Source organism: Balaenoptera physalus, assembly GCF_965194825.1.
Source record: "Balaenoptera physalus genome assembly, chromosome: 4".
Taxonomy (NCBI): Eukaryota; Metazoa; Chordata; class Mammalia; order Artiodactyla; family Balaenopteridae; genus Balaenoptera; species Balaenoptera physalus.
Window position 1 is genome coordinate 145,445,130 of NC_138891.1, and position 19,547 is coordinate 145,464,676.

Genomic DNA, 19,547 nt, shown 5'->3' on the forward strand with positions numbered 1-19,547 from the left:
TTTGGAGGAGACAGGAATTTCAGCCTTTATGGCACAGTATGTGATGATGTCGTCAGCGCTTTGAAATACGCAGAGGCCAAGAGAAAGGCAGGTGCCCGGCTGACCTGGCAGGTGCCCGGCCCCGCCCACTTGCCGCCCGCATCCCCCGTACCTCTTCTCAGGCTCTGCACGGTGCTGGCCTGGAGTCCTGGGGAATTTAGGCCCCGCACCCACTCCACCAGCAGCCTCGACAATGCCTGACGGGGCCGGGGGTCAATCACTCAGCTTTCTCACCCTTGGGAGGGGGGGCGCCAGCCCAGTGGGACAGCGGCAAGTGGCTTATAGGACCCCCTCACTGACTGCTTTCTCTTTCCTGCTCCCTTCCCCCTCCCTAGGTGGGACCACCTCCCAGATAAGCTGCTTAGAGGCAACTCCCGGACTCGGGATCTAGTCCTGAGGGAATCAAACCAAGATAGTCCCCCAATTAAAAGTGGGGAAAAAGGGCCACCAAAAGGGAAACACAAACAGCCAGTAACTATGTGAAAATGTTTAGGAATCTAAATTACAGATTCCAATGGGAGAAGTGCAGTCTCCAGAGGGTGATAAAGCAGAACCAGAACATAAGAGCCTGGGACCTGTCATCCCCACACCCTTCAAGACGTATTTTGGGCCACATTCACGCAATCGTTAAACACACACGGTGCAATTCCACTCTGTCGTTTACTCTAAGAAACTAATTGGATAAGTGTTCAAAGAGCCCCAGGTATGCACAAGATGTTTAAAGCAAAAACAAAGAAAAGCAGCACACTTAAATGCCCAGTAACAACGGACAGTTTACTGAAAGTATCATTGATTCCCACAGTGAAATACCACGTAACCATTAAAAAAGATGACTGCATTATCTATTTGTTGTCATAGAAAAATACTCAGGATACACGAGGTGCAGAAGGTGGGATTATGAAACAGTGTGTAGAGTGGCACCCACTTTATATGCAGACGCTGACAGGTGTAATTTCTGCACTGGAGAATGTCTAGGAAAGGGGAGAGCAGCTACCATTCCAACTGCTGTTACTTTGGAATGGTGGGTGGCGTAGATCATTTTGTTTTTGCCTATCTGTTTTCTCACTTTTCCATAATAAATATGCATTAGTTATGTGGTTTGAAAAAAGCTGGCACCTGCTCCTGCCAGAGAACAGTTGCGGGTTGCCGAATGCTCTGAAAGTTTACATGCTGTTCGCACCTGCACTAGCCGATGTTTGGTGTGTGCACCAAATCCAGAGGCGTTGTCTCCACACCACCACTCAGACCCGTCAAGGCAGGAGCACAAGATCCCCAGACGCTCACGCCTGAGGTTGGTCCTGCTCTAACCAGCTAGACCCATGTGGGGGGCTACTCTCCCCAGGGATAACTGTGCCTTCAGCTTGGGGAGGGGTCATCTGCTTCTCCCCTTGGCTCTGGTGACTCCCTGTTGGTCCCACTGTCCATGTCCTTGGCCAGCCCCTGGGTCGTGTCTTCCAGGTGGGCACAGCCAACAGTGTTTTTCCTCCTAGTTCCAGCTAAAGTCCCAGGGAAGATGCTCATTGGCCAGGATTGAGTCACACGTTCATCCTGAGCCAATCATGATGGTGGGGCCAGGGGTGGAGTGCACTGATCGGCCAGCCGAGACCCTGCCCATCCCTGGAGTGGAGGAGGCGGGTTCAGCCCAAGAGAACCACCTAAGGAGAGACTGGGGTGACTGAGGGACTCACAGGAGGGGCATGGATGTACCCACCACACTTGCTGGGTGCCCACACCAAGGGAAGGTCCTACTCCGTGCTGACCCCACCAAGTGTGCAGAGATGCTTGTCCTCACACAGCCCACTGTGAGGGGCTGCTGCTGGTCCCAGCCCTGGGAGGGCAGGTGACACCCAGGAGGGGCAGAGCTGAGCCCTGGCCGGGTGATGGGCCTTGGACCTGGACCCTGGGCCAGGCCAAAGGCAGGAGAGGGAGGCTCTGGGCAGCAGTGTCTGGGAACCCCTCGGCCATGGTCAGGCTTGGCTGGGGAGCGGGCTGAGGGGAAGGTGAGGACCCTTGGCCCAGGTCCCGAGGAGCCTGGCTGATGCCCCTGGAGCACCAAGGTCAAGTGGTAGCGCTGGGGCAGGGACGGCATGGATGTCCCGCCGACACAGGAGAAGAGCCAAGGGGACATTGGGAGGTCAGTACCAGGGGAGCCCCAGAACCCCCACTCCCCACACCCCTCCCCAGGCCAGCCAGCCCGGGGATCTCCTGCTCCCACCTGAACCCAGCCAACTCCACTGGGGGCAACAGAAAAGTGTCTGAAAATTACAAAGCCATGGCCAACAGCCTGCACCACCCTGGACACGGTGACCGGGGACACGTAGGACACTGAGAATGTGGACTGGACCTGGCAGGCAGCCCAACTCCAGGACGGCCCAGACTCACGCCACCTCTGTGGGTCCAGACCCGGCCAAGGAGCATCCCCCCGGGACCACAGGAGGAAAGAGGCTCTCCTCTGGGACTGCCTACCTGGGGGACACGACCCTGGGAGAGTGGAGCCATGGGGAGACTGCAACGGGAGCAGGATGTGAATCGTCGCTGCAGAAGGTGATGAAGGATGAGCCAACAGTGCGTGTGAAAGTGCCCTGGAGACAACTAGCCGCGTGTCCTGCTGTGCTGGCCGCACGCCTCTGCGTTTTGTGCCTGCACTTTTCACACCCCTCTCAGGTAGGGAGGCCCCTCCCTGGATCACGAGACCCCCTGCTCACCCACTGACTGCTCAGCTAACGATGGCCTCGCCCCGCCTCAGCCCAGTATGGCCGGCCCCTTGGTCTCGGTGTCCTTGCTGATGACACGAGGCCATTTCATTACTCACTGGGCTGTTTTGGGAACAGAGTGGCCAGGACCGGATGAGCATCTGTCCTGGCCATGTGGGATCCTAGCAGCGGGCGTGCAGGGACCCAGATCCAGGCCGCCCCAGTGCTGTGAAGTGTCACAATGGCAAGAACCTTTCCGCACAGCAGAAGTAGAGACACGGCTACAGTTCATGCATCTTTTAGAGCAAAGCTGGCTTTGTGCCACACACGCGCCATGTGACCCATGCAGCAGTAACAGCGGTCACAGTGTTTCTCCCAGAACATCCTTGACTCCCCCGGCCCCACCCTGGGCATTGGTGCAGAGGTCACTTGCGGGCAGCCAGGGCCATCCCCTGACTTCCTGCACCCACACCCCAGGTCCAGGCAGGGAAGCCCTCAGCACCAGGATCTTACACACACACAGAGAAGACTTCTAGTTCTGGCAGATACAGAGACTTGGTTCCCTGCCTGTCACTCCCACTGGAAGCAAAAGTGCTGAATAAACCATGAGCAGTATTCCTCAGACACTCGAGGGATCTGGCAGGTGAGGAGCGAATACGCAGAGGCTGGAGCTGGAGTGTGTGGGAGGCCAGGGAGGCCCAGGTGGAGGAGGTTCAGAGCCGGCCGGACCAGCGCAGTCTCGTGGGGAACCCCTACCCACACGAGGGCCCGCCCTCTCCTCACAAGGATGAACCAGGATAGCGCCTCAACCCCACCACCCAGGGGACTGCCAGCCCCTAATTTTGGCATTGAGAGGAGGAGGAAACCTCTCCCTTGGGATTGGTGACTGCTAGCGGACCCTCAGGAGGCTGGCATACCAAATTCACACCACCTGAGGGGCCCAAGGCCCAGAATTTCAGCTGACGTGGTTTCAGGCTGGCAGTGCCTCTGGGAGAACCCAAGCTCAACCTGACCTCAAGGAGCTCCCACAGGTAAAAGTCCAAGACACAGGAAATCATAGTAAAAAAATCACAAAGCACACAGGCCAGAAGGCACCACAAGTGAGCCAAAAAACCACAGGCAGCAAAACAGGACGCACAAATACTCCGATGGTGGGGTTGTCAGGGCAGAATACCCAGTAAGTTAGGTGTGCTTAGGTCAATAAAAGGGGACTTAACATATGAATAAAGGGCATGTGACCATCAAAAATGTATCAAGCTAAATTGAAAATGACCAAATAGAATTTCTAGGAATGAAAAGTATAATAAATGGAGATAAAACTCAGTGGATTAAGAAATAAATAAAATTAAAAATAAAGATTCAGTAATCAAGGGATTGATTTAATTGCAGTTAAATGTAGTTAAAGAACTAGTGAAATGGAAGATAGAGCTGAAGAAATTATCTCTAATTCAGCAGACACAAAACCATGGAAAACGTGAAGAGTACATGATTAAGAGCAAAGAAAGTGGCAAATGTGCACAGTTAAATGTAATGAGCAGATGATCTAAGACACCACATGTTGTCTACCCACCTAGATAAAATAAAACAGGACAAGAGCTCGAAGAGCAGTGTGGGCTCACTTCAGGCTGTGGGAGCTCAAGCGGGCAAGTTACATGACTGATGAGATGCCGGATGCAGAGCACACAGCTTCTTGACTTTTAAGGGGAAGGGGCAGCAGAGCAAGAAAGGAGAGAACAAGAAACATAGGGAAAGGGAGACAAATATCAAGGTTAAGACAAACATGCGGTGAGGCATCAACAATGCCAAAAGTCGATTCTTTGAAGATGGCTGGTCAGATGGACAAACCCCTGGCCATCCTGACCACGAAGAAGGAGGCACAAATGCCTAGTGTTAGAGATGAGAACAGAAGACATAACCACAGACGCTCCACCAATTACATGGGGGTTGTTATGAATAACTCTATCCTCTTGGATGAAGTGGATAGAATTCTGGAAAAATAAAACTTAATAAAAGCAAGCCAAGAAGAAATAAATGACCTGAATAGACCTATAAACATTAGTAAAATTGAACCAGTGGATAAAATCTTTCAAAGCAAATCAGGCCTAGATAGTTTTAACTGGCAAGTTTTACCAACATTTAAGAAAGAAAGGATTCTAATCTAAAAAAAATTATTTCAGAGTATATGAAAAGGACATTTTTCTAAAAGTCTATGTCATATATCGTATCTTAATGGTAAACTCTTTAAAGTGTTCCCTTTAAGATCAGGAACAAGGCAGAGGTGACCACTGTCACCATTCTAGTCAACACTGTATAAGTCCTAGGAAAGGTTCATAGGGAAGACAAGAAAAGGAGTAAAAGGCAGCTTAAACCGTTAGAATTTTCATTTTCTCGTGTAAATGTAGGTGTCCCAGGGCTGGGACTGGGGCTCCATTCTCAGCTTGTCCTGCTGCACAGTCATCCTCAACACTTGGTTGTTAACTCATAGTCCAAGATGGCTGCCCAAGTGCTGGCCATCATGTTTGTATTCCAGCCAAGTGGAGAAAGTAAATGAGAAGGAAGTATGACTGCTCTCTGCTTGGACGTTACTTGAGAGGCCTATCTACCACTTCTACTTCTACCCCGCTGGCCAGAGGACATTATTGGACTCAGCTGTCACCTTGATTCTGGGTGGCCACTGGTGGAGAACAAATGGAGAATGGGACAGGGACACAGGGACAAACACTCAGAACTGAGGGGAGAGCTCAGGCAGTGGGCAGACTGAAGGCCCAAGCCAAGACCAGAGGTCATCCCCTGCTGGGAGTTGTGCCATGCCACTGACATCCTCCAGCTGTGCCCACCCAGCCTCCAGCCCCTTTGGGGGAAGAGGGGAGGAGGCAGTGGGATGGCCGTTGGTCTTCTATGGCACCTGGAGCAATGTGGGCAGGACTCTGGCCTGGTTTGCAAGACGCCGCATGACCTTGCTCGTTTCAGTGCCACAAGAGGGAAGACGCTTCGAGCAGCTATTTTGCTGCCTGGATCCATGTATTGGCAGGAGGGCTTTTAGCAAATGTGCAGAGCACGGTTGCCTTTGTCATAATTTCAGCAAGCGTGTTTTTAGCTTAAAGACTCCGGAGTGACCTGACTATGCAGCCCCAGAGCCTAAAGGTGCCATCAGAGCCAGGGCAGAGGCAGCTGGTCCCCCCCCCAGTCCAGACAGTAACCTGTCAGGAGGACCAAAGCAAAGGTCTTGTGGGTCACACACTCCAGAATGTTTAAAACACCTGCCAGACAAAGGACCAGCTGCAGTGCCGGTGTTGCATTTAGCAGTGAGCACATGGGGGCCGTGGGGGCCGCAGCCGAGCAGAGAGGACCCGAGGTGCACAGCGGGGACCCCACGATGCATGCGGAGGGGCAGGGTCTGGGAGCTGCAGGGCCCCAGCTTCCGTCACCTTGTCATGGAATCCTCTGTCCCCACCGCAGGGCCAGCAGGAAGGGCTTCTGTGACAGGTGACAGGGGAGCCCAGAGGTGCAGCCTTGCAGATTCCCATCGAGGTCATTCTCAGAACGGAGTAGCCGGGAGGACGGGCGGGGCATTTGTCAAAGATGGAGCCGACGTGATAAGCAGGCACTGTGCCCTAGAGGAGAGGGGGGCTGTGTCAGCAAGGCCTCAAAGCGACCGGGTTTAAATCTCTCCTGCAGGTCGGGTCTGAGCGGGGTGTGAACGCCCCTCTAGCCTAGGTCCAGTGGTGAGGAACTGGGTGGTGAAGACACCCCTCCCCCCCCGACCGGGTTGCCCCTCCTGGTCCTTCTGGAAGGGGCCCTGGGCACCCCCAGCCTGACCAGTGCGCAGGGTGCACACGTAAAGGCTGAACCCAGGGTGCGACGACAAGAGCAGAAAGGCAGTCAGGCCACTCGGGGCGCACGTGAGGCTGAGGGGAGGCAAGAGGGCTGGGCCGGCCCCGCCCAGAGCAGGACCCTCGTCCCTGGCGTCTGCCCGGTACCCCGGCCCTCGGCCTCCCAGTGGGCCTGGGTCAAGCCCGACACATTGGCCAACGAGACCAGAGTCCACTGGGGACCATCAGCAGGATGGCGCAGCAACCAGGGCCGCAGGTTTGCCGGGCACCCCGGGCACCCCTTCAACTCGAGGGTCCCCCCCGCCAGCAGGGCGTATTAGAGGAGGGGCAGGGCTTTGTCCAAGCCCCGGGTTAAGAGTTACTCATGGATGAGAGCTCCTAGTCTACAAACTTTCCTGGAGTCCTTATCCTTTAAGAAACGTGTCCCTGAGGACAGGCCAGTACCTTGTGTCATCCTGGTGCAGCGTCCCCGCCTTGGCCCGCAGTGTGGGTTCCCTGAGGGGGAGGGAAAGGCCGGTGCCCCCCTCCCACGATCTAGGCCGAGCCTCCTTCAGTCCCTGCATGCTGTCTGGGTCCGGACCCCCTCCCTGGGGCGCCCCGCTCCAGCCCTCTCTGCGGGCGAACCCCCTAAGCAAGGTGGAGTTCACCCCGGACACCGAATGCCCTGGAGGCCTTGTGGGGGGGGGGAGCGTCCTGGGGAGGGGAGGGGAGGGCTGCAGGGGCTTCCACGGGGGGCCACGGCTGGCTGCCCCACCGCCACCTGGGACAGGACATTCAGCCCCCTGTAGCCCTCGGGACGCTGCCTCCTTCGGGGAGGCCCTGTGGCCCCTGGACGTCCCACCCCCGCCTTCCATCAGAGCCCACCATGGCGGGGGACCTTGTCTCTGACCCTCGACCTCAGAGAGCTTGGTCCCCTGGCCAGTCCAGGGTCTGGAGGAAGCGGCCCCGGCATCACCCAGGGGCAGCTCGGGGGCACTGCCGAGTGTTGTTGGGGCCATCAGGACTTAATATCGCAAACAGGGTCCACGACCGACCGGCACAAGATCACGACACCCTGCCTGCCCCCTGCCTGGCTGACGCCAGCCTGCGTCTGGTCCCCGCTGGGGGACACAGTTCTCGTCTCCAAGAACAGGTGTTGTCAAGTGTCACCGGCCATGAGGTTCCTGTCCCAGCCCCCTCTTCCCTGAATGGAGGGCGTGCCGGGGACGGGAGCTCTCCGTCGGCCTCCCTCTGTCCCCACAAGTGTAATGAGGCCCAGATGGGCAGGAAGTGCGGTGTGTGACAGCTCAGAAAATGGCTCTAATGAGAGGGGCTGCGGGACAAAGGTGGCATTCAGCGCGTCCTGGGACAGCAGGTCCCTCCCGGCCCTTTGGCGGCAGGCGGTCCTGGATCCCCAGCTTTCTGAGGGCGCCCCCTCCACCCCGCAAGCCTGAGTTTAACGAGCGGCTCCCGTGTGCGGCCACCTCTGGACCCCGTCTTGGCCAGAGCCCCTGTTCCCGTGGGGCTGCCAGAGCCCCAACCTGGCTTTACCCACGGGGCTTCCTGTCTGACAGCAGTTCTGCCTCTTCGTCTGGTCTTCCTTGTAAACTGGCAAAATCTCACCAGTGGTGGGTTTCTGCGGGTTTGGCAGCTGTGGCCCCATTTGAAACAGTTTAAATGAGCAAAGAGCAAAAGAGGGTAAAATTGCAATCAGTGTACAAATAAAATACACTTTCCAGTTTAGTACATGAGTAAACCAGAGTGTGCGTGATAAAACTTGAGGTTCAGAAACTAGCAAAGCTATTTTGGAATTACACAGGGTGTCCCGAAACACCGAAGGCATCTCTGCTTCTCCCTAACGTTCATAACACTTCCCATGACAGTTAACGGTTTCTGGCGTCTTGAGACTTGAATTGCTAACAGTTCTCGTGCGCGAGTGAGCCCTGTCTGGGCCGGGGTCGGGGGCTGCATTTCTGAGCGGCTTCCTGGGAGCAGCGGGGCCCCCGTCCAGGGATCTGGGGGCAGCTTCCGCCCCGACAGGCTCTGAGGGCGTCGTCTGGAGCAGGGAGGAAGGGGTGGGGCTGGAGGAGCCCTACGCTGCCTGACGGGCAGGTGGCCGTGTCTGGAGGTGAGGACCTGGCAGAGGTGACAGGGCACCGTGGGAGAAGGCTGTGCTCCTTTTCAGATTGTACATAGTGCTGCTCGATGTAGAAAATACGGGAAATCCACGAAAATCTCAACAGGAGAAGTCACGAGTGCACTCAGCAGCCTTTTTTTATCTTTATGTTATTTTGGTCTGCTGCTTCTCCCATGGTAAGCCCACAGCGTGTACTTATGATGTTGTAAACACATCCCCACTTTATTTAAAACCCTGTCTAGGAGTCGGGGGTCCCTCCTAGGTTGGTGCACCTGCAGGGGCTGGGGTGGGGCTGAGCGTCCCTTGAGGGGACCCCGGGAGAGGGGTAGACGGGAAAACAGCTGTTTCTCTGAACCCGCTCGACACGGGCCCACAGGTGGGGCTCCTCCAGCGTCCTCCAGGCTCCAAGAAGCTCATATGGACTCTGGGGTCCCTGCTGCCCCGACACCCTGAAGGTTGTGGGACCTGAAAAGCAGGCTCCACCCACCTCTCATTTATCAGCTGCCTCGGATGTCAGGGGTCAGAGGTCGGTCATCAGGGTCTCACTGGACCCAATCCTTGTTCCTGGACATCTGGATGCTCCGTGTTTTCTGGAGCTGGGAGGAAGGAGGAAGGGACAGGGAGGAAGGGCCCTGGTGGGACGGGGTGGGGGCCAGGGCCAGCTCACCAGGCCCCCGTTGGGGTCTTGGCCCCAGGCCTGCCCTGCAATGGGCGTCCCGCACTTCCATGTTATTCTGAGACACATAAGGACTCCGTCGGTTTTCCTTGAAAAACTTGCGTCCGGAGGAAGGCAGACACCGGGCCCCCTCCCCCGCCAGACAGTGCCCGCAGCACCGGTTCACACGGCCGCCGGCAGGGGGCGCAGCTGCCGAGAAGCAGAAAGCCTCCCTTTGTTAATCACGCTCCGTCAAACTTCGTGCTGGCCTGGAAAGTAGGCCGCGGCCGGGCCAGCGGGGGCAGGGGTGGGGGGAGCCTGGACCCTCATCGGGCCGCGTGGAGCCACCGCTGGGAGAGGCCGGCTGCCCGGCTGGACGCGGTTTCTCTTCTGACTCACATAAGTATTTATAGCAGAAGAGAGATGCTCCAAGCTCCTGAGACGGGAGCCGGGGGAGATTAAATCTCTGCACAGGCCTCAGCCCGTCTGACCCTCGGCTGCCCGGCGTCTGGCGGCCACCGATGAAGGGCACCTACTGCGGTCTCCTGCCGCCCGTTCCGGACGCGGCACATTTGCCCATCGCGGTCGCGAGAAGATGCCAACCCCAAAGGGGGCAGATCCGTGCCCAGACGCTGGCAGCCTGGACACGGTGGAGACACCAGGGAGGCCGCATGTCTGCATCAGGGCTCCCCCCGCAGAGCCCCCGGGGCGGGAGCTGCAGCCCCACTTGTGCCGGTCACCTTGTGTCCAGTGGGCCCGGGGGACTCGGTGACAAAGGCTGCATCTGTGCTGGGGAGGGCGGGCCTGGGCACCCCTGGGAAGGGCTCTTCTGGGCTTCGGCCCTAAACGTGCAGGGTTATTGCAAATAAAACAGCCAGAGGAGGGAATGGCTGGTGTCCCCAGGGATCAGGCACAGGTGTGGCACGAGTGCCAGGTGTCACCCAGACTGTCGGGGCAGCGAGGTGCCAGCTTCTCCCCCACCCCTGGGCTCTGCCCAGTTGCACACAAGGAGCAAAGAGACGGCAGACGAGAGGAAGGCCCAGGACTGCCCGGCCTCGTAGCACAGGGCAGTGGGGGTGAGAGCAGGAAGGGTGTCCTGTCCCAGAGGCCTTGGCTCTGCGTCCCCTCCACGGCGCCCCCTCCAGAGAGGCCAGGACCCACCCGCCTATGTCCTGCCACCGAGAAGGAGCTGCCGGAGAGGCACTGAACCCCCCAGCTGCTGGTCGTCACCCCGTTAAGCCCGGGGTCAGCCAGGCACCTGCCTCCGGTCAGGACGGCCCTGAGTCCCCCTCCTCGCCCACTCCTCCAAGGCCAGCTCACACCCTCATCCTTCCGTCCTACGCGGGCTCCGGCATGGCCTCTCTGGGAGGGGGCGGTGCTGTGGTGACAGATGATGCCTGAGACCCCGCCCACATGCCTGTCTCATGTCTCTGAACCCCCCTCTGGAAGGCCCCGGGAGAAATGAAAAACCCTAAAGTCTGAAAGAACGGGTTAAAGTGCCCTGTTCTTGGGGAATTTGCATCCAGGCTCAGAGAGCTGGGTCCTGTCTCGGGACAGCGGCTTGGCACGGTTGGGGTCAGAGTTTAGTGAGGCCAGGAGACGACCCTAGACTCACACAGGCCACCCCGCGGTCGTTGGGTGGGAACGTGTCCGCAGAAGCCTGAGCTCGGGGCGCAGGGACCCCTGCAGAGGCCCCAGGGGTCTGAGAGGAGGAAGAGTGGACATCACCTCAGGCCTGGCCTCACCAGCACCCCGCCAGCCTGCCCTCCTCCCTGTCTAGGTCCGGGGCCCACAGAAGTGGCCGCACCCACCAAGAGGCTGGCGATGGCTCCGGCCCCCCGGCCTTACCTGGGGGAGACCCCCCACTGCCCGTCCCCTCGTGGGGCGCCTCCCACCTCCTGGTGGCGGCCCCAGGTCTGGGCTGCTCGTGACACTTTCCTTCACCCACAGGGTCCCCGTGCCCACCCCTCTTTGTGCCTTGGGGGCTCCCAGTGCCCCTGAGTGTGCCTGGCCTGCAGTCCCGGGAGTGGCCTGGCTGCAGGCCCTCGGTCCCTGCCCGGGGCCAACTGTCCCCCTCCAGGGCTGACTCACTCTGGCCCGTGGACCCTGCATCCTGGCGGTGCCCCCTCCTCCCACGTGCATTTCAGGGGAGCCCCCTCTGTGGAGCTGTCACCTGGGGCTGCTGCAAAGGTCCTGACCTGTGGAGAAACGTTCTCGCAGTTTCACGTGCACCCCTCAAAAGGTTAGAACAACTCATGATCACCCAAGTGAACTTTATACCTAAATGTCTATATGCACTGCTGAAACCACTGAAGTATTAGAAAACTAGGATAATGGTCTGAGGGTCGAGCAGCGGTGAGGAATTTTAGCACGACCCAAGGCCCAAACTGTAAGGCTAGTGGGATCTTTTTGATTTTCTAAGAATTTGAAATTTCTCTAGAGCGAGAGTTAATGAACACAGCTGTACTGTAATGTCAGGCTGGGGAGATGGGCTTCGCCCCAGTCCTACGAAGGATAATGTCAGGCCGGGGAGATGGGCTTCGCCCCAGTCCTACGAAGGATAATGTCAGGCTGGGGAGATGGGCTTCGCCCCAGTCCTGCGAAGGATAATGTCAGGCTGGGGAGATGGGCTTCGCCCCAGTCCTACGAAGGATAATAGGCTGGGGAGATGGGCTTCGCCCCAGTCCTACGAAGGATAATAGGCTGGGGAGATGGGCTTCGCCCCAGTCCTACGAAGGATAATAGGCTGGGGAGATGGGCTTCGCCCCAGTCCTACGAAGGATAATAGGCTGGGGAGATGGGCTTCGCCCCAGTCCTACGAAGGATAATGTCAGGCCGGGGAGATGGGCTTCGCCCCAGTCCTACGAAGGATAATGTCAGGCCGGGGAGATGGGCTTCGCCCCAGTCCTACGAAGGATAATGTCAGGCTGGGGAGATGGGCTTCGCCCCAGTCCTACGAAGGAGCTGCTGGTGGGTTTGGGGGGGCTCCTCTCCCGGGGCACCTCGCTCCGTCTGCTGGGGAGGGGTCTTCGCCGGCCCCCCGCTCCCATCTCCCATGAGAAGTTCATCTTGGGATTCATTCATGCTTGTCCTTCTCTCTCTCTCTGGTTTTTCAATAATCAGTTTTTCTGTTCTCACAAGCCCTTCCTATCTGAAGACGTGTCTCTCTCTGACTCAGAGGGAAGGTCTTGCTCTGTGTCTGTTTTTCCTCTCTGTCCCCTTTGCACACGTCGGGTGTGTGTCCCCGTCCTGGCTCTGTCTCTCAGCCGCTCTGGCCACATTCACCCCTACCTCTGTCTTTCCAGTCCTGGGAGGATTTCTGAACTTCCCTTCGAATTCCTGGGCTTGTTTCTCTGGGGGAGGGGGCGAGCTGCCCTTTGCTTTCAGAGTCAACAAGCCCACATTTCTCTCAAGACCCTGTCCTCTTCTCAGAGCGATTCCCACTCATGGCCGTAGGCACCAGGTCCCTTTGAGATGAGTTGGGTGCACAGGTGGGCTTTCGGAGCTCAGCCCCCCTGGGCCAAAGGATCGAGTCCTGCCCCCTCAGGCTCTTCCACAAGGGGGAGGGGTGGCGGAGCGTCCCCCTGCCCTCCTCCCTTTCTGGAGGGGCTGGCCCGGCTCGAGCGGAGTCCGTCCTGGCTCGGGAGTTGGGGGATCAGATCCTTCAGCCTGGTTGTCAGATGACCCTGCCACACGGGGGGACCCAGCTTCCCGTCAACCCAATCCCAGGGGCAGGGTGGGAGCTTCCCAGAAGATTCTGTGTCTGAAGGCGGTGGTCAGGGTCGACGCTGGCCCTTCTGTGGGGTGACTTCCCCCTGGGAACCCCTAACCAGACGGTGAACCTGGGGGCCTCCACTGAACCCCCCTGCATCCCCGCGTGCGAGAACTATGGGGTGGTCACGCTCCCTCCATCACTCTGGGCTGTGTGTATATTCTGGAAATGCCGAGTAATTTCTCCCATGGGCAGGCACTTCCTGCTCCCTCCAGGGACCCGGGTCCGTTCCTTCGGGTGGTTTCAATAAGAGCCGGTGTCGGGGTGGAGGCTATGCTCGCATCCCCGCCGTGAACTGGGAGCCCCGGCTATTTTCATGCTTCCGCCATGAGGTTGGCAGACGCCATCACCCCGTGTGTAGGGACATGTGTGTTCTAGGGCTCAGGGTGGCTGCCGAGGTCCCTGTGGACGAGGGGGGACTCGGGTCCAGACCAGGCTGGACCTGGGCCGCCTGAGGCCCGAGCCGGAGAGGGCTGTGCTTGCTGGCAGAAGCGCATGTGAAGGGGAGAGGCAGAGTTTACCAGGGGTCACCGGCGGCGGAGAGCCATTCCCGCATGTCTGTTTGGGAGTGCAGTGATTTATTTTCCTGTCTGAGCCTTGCTTTGCAGTGGGATTTGCAGCCACGAAAGTTCTTGGCCAGGACATTTGTGTCTTAGGAAATGTTGGGTTGCACTTTTATTTTTAGCTTCAGGAATGTGACACTTGATATTATTTGGGTTGTTTAAGATGGGCCAACTTTAAGATGAGAACTATGTCCCTTGACCCCACGCCAGTCCTGGAACCTTCCCGTCTGAAAGGGAGGGTCTCAGTTCTATGCTGGAGAAAGCAAGCTGCCCTGTGCTCTGTTTCTGGGGAGGCTTCTGCCCGAGTTCCCCCCATGTGCCCCGAGTCTACGCCACCAGCCAGGAGGAACTGGGCTCTGGCGGGTCAGAAAGCAAACTGGTCTCCAGGCTGGTGTGGGAGCTGGGTTCTCAGGCCAGGGGACAGATATCCCCACTGGGGGGCCTCTCTGTGCGTGATGACCCCCCACCCCAGGACGATGGGCTGCAGACCCAGGAAGCTGTCTTTCCCTTGAGCCGGCTGAGCACGCAGCCCGCGAACTCCGGGCAACCCTTGAGTCTTCCCCGGGATGACCAGGTGTACAGAGCCCCTGAGGGCGGAATTATAGCCCTGGAGGGGGCCTTGGCCTCAGTACCTTCCATAGCGGTGCCGGGCGTCCCATTGTAATGAATGGCCCTTAAGCTGGGATCAGGGTGTTAGGGAGTCACGCCCAAACCCCCGCCCTCAGCTGCCCACACACCTCCGTCCAAGCGGCCCAGGTGGTCTCCATTCACCCCAGCCTCGAGGTCTGCACTTCAGCCTTTGCCCTTCGGAGCAGAGCCTGCAGGGGAGACACGGGCCTGGATGTGAAGACCTTGGTCTGAGTCTTGGTTCTGCACCAATGACTGTCCTGAGTGAGCCACGCACAGGCCCGGTGCCCAGCGCCGCTGAGGCGGGAATAGCCCCGCGAGGATGAGATGGTGCAAATGCTCTGCCCCCACGACCCACATCGCCCCTCACGCCTGCCTGGACAGCTGGACACGACCAGGCCTGCATGCACATACTCTTGTCTCCCAGACAAAAAGGCGGTTGGAGGCGGCCGGCCTTCTTCCTCAGGCCGGGCTCGGCGCCTCTTCGGGGTTGGGAGGGGGACGGTTCTCTGCGAAGTTGGAGCCTGTGCATCTCCTTCACATCCTGAATCGAGTCCCCGAGTCGCTGAGCATTTTTCTCTAAAACAGCTTCATTCTTTCCATTTTGCAGGGGGTTTTTTAATGGGAAGCAAAGGCTTTTCCAATATTAAGTGGAGCGTGTGTCACGCGGGGCTCACAGAGAACAGCTGACCCGGCCCAGCCCCTGGAGCACAGCACGGCCACCGCCCGCCCGGCCTGCAGAGGCAACGGCCTCGCTGTGACTCCAGCTTCTTGTTCAGGGAGCACCATCCCTGCCAGGATGTCACTCACTCGTCCCCGAGTGCCCACGCCTGGCACAGTCTCCTAAGTGCTGATACATCAGGTATGCGACGAGCTAAGGACCCTGAGGGCTCTGTGGGGCAGGACGCAGCCGCGTGGGCTCTGAACACACTGAAGAGGGTCCTCAGAGTCTCTGGATTCCTTGGCTGACTGCTGTGGAGGCGGGAGCAGCGGGGCCTGATGCCTCGGGACGGGATGGTTTTGAGGGCCTCAGACGTGCTTCTCCTCCCTGGCAGAATGTGGTCGAGCCGGCGCTGGTTGGGGGGTGTGTGTGAGGTGTGTGTGTGTCTGTCTGTCTGTGCCTCGGCTCCGGGGTCAGCAGCCCATCTCAGTCTCATGGTGCTTCAAAAGCCAGCTGGGGCTTTTGGGGGTGAGACCAGGTTTGGGTTTGGGAGGTTCCCCCCTCTTCTTCCTACTTCCCTGAGTTTCCCACATTTTCCACAACATTTTCATAATTTAGAAAGCTAATTTTTAAATGTCTGCAGTAATTTTGAAAACAGCATTTCTATGTATCCTCGTTTCCAGCCTTGCTCCTGAAGGCTCTACGATGCCCCCCCTTCACTCCCAGGACCACTGGGGGACGTGCTCGGTCTGAGCAGCGGGCCACCCGCCTGTCGGGGGATGAACGTCCCACTATGGCCGCGTGCCCCTCTTCACGTCTACCCGAGTCCTTCCCCTGCTCTCTACCAGGCTCATCCTGTGCATTTTCTGTCCCGAACCTGAGACGGCCATTTCTCCAAGAAGTCCCGGCTTCTCAGAGTGAGAAACGGTCTTTAGAAACCACAGTTCTGTGCTAGGTGTGCTCATTGCTGGTACAGCGCCATTGTTTCCAAGCTTTTCCAGTGGACAGATTTAGGAAATATACATATTTTTAAGAGGAGAAAAAGCAGGAGCTCTGACTACTATTTATTCAGATTTATTACTAACGAGCTTTTACTTTGCTCCGTTGACTTTACACGGGGATCTCTGAGAATCTCTCTTGTCTTAACATAAAAATTTTGGTTGTTGCCAGCAGTAACTTAATTCCTCATTTATTCACTCCTACAGTCTATCTAAATAGTTTCAAAATAACAGCACTGATAATACTAACCTTATGAGTACCAGATGCACATTAAGGCTTCTGTGTGATTCTCTGAGTTCTTAGAATATGTCCCCCTGGGAATGCACAGTCAAAATGCTGTATTTTAAAATCTCTTGAAATAATATATTTTGAAGTCATTTACTAACCACAAATTTGTTTCTAGTTTTAAAATATTTTGTAGGGATTGATTTTCTTTAGAAAGTTGTAAAAGACCATCATATGGTCCCCCAGTCAAAACTCTATGACCAAGCACATTCTAGAAGCTTCACTTTCATCCCTCCCCCTCCTCACCCACCAGGCAAACGTTTACCTGATGGCTTTTGGTTTACCTTCCATTGTTTCTTTTTGAAGATGTAAGTAGAAAAAACTTTCAGAATTGCCCTTTTCTTACACCAAAGGTAGCTGTCCTCTTCTTCCACATAAAAACCCATCCTGGGGACCCTTCCAGCTAGGCGCTGAGAAGTCCTATCCTCATTTCCAACAGTTTCCGGGGTCTCTCCTGCTGTCCCCTGCGAGTGCAGAGCTGTCGCCCTTTGGGTCTGCCCCACAGCTGCCCAGACCCTGCCAACAGCGACTTTCCTTCCCTCCCAGCGCTTGGGGCTCTAACGTCTGCAGGCTCAACTTCATGCAACCTCTGAAATTTATCCCAATTTTACAGTGTCTGATCTACACTCCAAGCCCACCAGGAATCCTCCGTCCTCAGCAGGGAGGCCCAGGCTGTGGCTGCTCTGGGCCCAAGGCCCCTGCATTATTCGGGAAGGCGGCCTTCAGCTGACTGCCCAGTCCAGACGCACGTGTGGGTCAGGGTCTCCCTGTGGAGAACAGAATTTGGGACACAAGTGTGCAGCCCTGTCTGATCAACTTGGACCCGAAGCAGCTGCTGGAGCTGCAGAAGGCAAAGCGGGTGCCAACCCCGGCTCAGAAGGGACCCAGAGGGCCACTGGGGCTGGCCTTGGCGACTGGACAGAGCACCCAAGAGGTACCTCTGGGCCAGGCCTGGGTGGGCCCGTGACCTCGACTGGGGTACCATGGAGGCTGGATCTCCTCCCAGCCACTGGGTCTGCTGGGTGCGTCCACACCAGGCAACTCAGGAGAGTCTTTAATAACTTGTGACCTGATTCCTGGGGGATGAAGAGCATTCCCATCCCTTTGTCCCTTCACTCACTCGTTGGTGACCCCTGGGCCTCTCTCCCTCCAACACCGTCTATAAAAGGTGAGCTTCTGCGTTTTCTCCGCCAGCACTCCTTGTGGTCCAGCCCAGCAGACCCTGCTTCTCAGGCTGCACCCTTCATTGCATTTGGGCCATTTGATGACTGTCCGTAGAAGTTCAGCTGGGCGGGGTGAAGATCTAGGTGCCGGGGATACATCAGGGAAACCATGGGGCCCGCAGTCAGGGACAGGGGACAACATAGCCAATTGTGTACATGAAGCAGGCTGGCCGGGGATGGAGCCAGGAGAGACGTGAGGGGGCTGTGGCCCGGGCGGAGCCCCGAGGGAGGTGAGTAGGTGTGCCTGGCCAGGAGAGCACCACAGGGCCGGCCCGGGGGACAGAGGGGACAGCGGTCCAACAGCTGCAGGGGGTGGGCCGAGGGGAATGCGTGGGGCCCCATGTCTCCTGCTGTGAGGAGCACAGGCTCCGGGAGAAGCAGGGGGCAGGGGGGCATCACAGGGGTCCAGGTGGGAGACGACCCCACCCAGGTGGCCGTGGAGCAGGTGGTGAGACAGACGTGGGTCCTGGAGGTGCTTTGAAGGTAGAAGTGGGAAGGTTTGCAGAGATTAGATGCAGTGTGAGGGGAAGAGGGGGCCGAGAAGGACCCCAAGGATTTGGGCCTGAGTTACAGGAAGGGTGGAGCGGCCCAGAGCTGAGCCAGGAACACGGGGGAGAAGTGACTCAGGGAGGAGACATGGACTGATCAGGGAGCTCAGCTTCTCTAGCAACTGCCCCGACGACAGCCCCCGGGCCTTCTCCTCCGTGAGGTGTCATCTTTTTGTGTCCCCAGCACCCAGCACAGAGATGGGCACATGAGAGGCCTCAGTACATTATCTTTGGAACTGAATTCCTTAAAATCAACCTATTATAGCCCCTTGAGGTTTACAAGATAAACCGACACCCAGAGCTGGGCACGGAGAGTGCTTGAGGCTACTTACTGGCAGAGTCAGGGTTAAAGCAAGCTCTTTCTTCTCAGCTGTTCCAAATTGCCCCTCAGGCACCGCAGTTGGGAATGGGGCCCAGGTTCTCATAGATACTTAATGTTTCAGAGCTGGAAGAACCTTTGGAAACCATAGTTACTATTGGAAAGGGTCCATGGTGACACCACACCCATAGCAAGAACAGGATTCTTTGAAGAAAACAAAAAAAGAAACAACTGGAGAATAAGCCAGAGTTCTTAGAATTTGAAATGTGATTTTCAAAGTAAAAATTCAGTGGAGGGCTGGAAGAGAAAGAGGAAGAATGAAAATTTAGAAAATTTTCTAAAATGTAGAGAAATGTAGACAAAGATGTGGATGAGTTCAGGACAAATTAAGTACGGAGGTTAATCTGGGTGCTCCTAGAACCACCTGTTCGGATTTCCAGAATGAGAAAGCAGAAAACTGTGAGAGGAAATACTAAAAGAATTAATAGAAGAAAAGTTCCCAGAGTTGAAGAAAGTCAATCAGACTTAAAGGCCACAGTGTCCTGAACAGGAGGAAGGACAGAACATCGGCCCCTGATGTGCCTGCTGAGCTTTGGGAATGTTGGCGCAGAGAGAAGGTTCTAAGAGCTCAGCAAGAGGAAGATGGAGCTCCTTGCAAGGGAACAGAATCATGTGCGATCAGCGTTGCGGGTGTTAGATTTCCATGTAGGGCCTTGGGACTTCTGGTAAACGATGGTTTGGAACCTGGAATTCTATACCCAGCCAAACAGTCCATCAAGGCTGATGGAGAAGCAGAGCCACCTTGGGGCCTGCAAGAGCTCCAAACATGCATTTCCCATCTGACCTGAAACGAGGCTTGGAAGGAAGAGGAAGATATGCGACTGAGGGAAAGTGCTCCCCTGCTTCCCCCCCACCCAAGAACACAGAGAGAGTGTCTGACAACCGGCCCAGGTCCAGATGGCACCGTCCTAGTCAGGCAGGGTCAGAGCCCCTTGGAGCGAGTTCTCCAGCACAGGTGGAGTCCTTTCAGCCACAGAATCATTAAGGAGCAGATGAGCTGGGGTGAAGACACATATTTCCATCATCAAGAAGAAGGAAGGCAATTGGAAACTCCCAGATAAACACAATGTGCACGAGAGAACGGACGTCTGGCTGTGCCGGAAGCCGACGGGGCAGGGGTGAGGGCAGCAGAGGACGTGTGGGGGGAGGGCTCC

General features: G+C 56.8%; 1 pseudogene across 1 annotated transcript in view; it reads left to right on the forward strand.

Annotated features, from left to right (window-relative positions):
* Positions 1 to 2,126: 2,126 nt before the first annotated feature.
* The window catches only part of LOC309660414 (olfactory receptor 1571-like), a 33,406-nt pseudogene continuing 15,985 nt past the window's right edge, over positions 2,127 to 19,547 (forward strand). The window contains exons 1-3 of the transcript in view: positions 2,127 to 2,173; positions 2,224 to 2,342; positions 2,441 to 2,604. The product of the transcript in view is annotated as an olfactory receptor 1571-like (transcript). The remainder of the gene's footprint in view (positions 2,174 to 2,223; positions 2,343 to 2,440; positions 2,605 to 19,547) is intronic.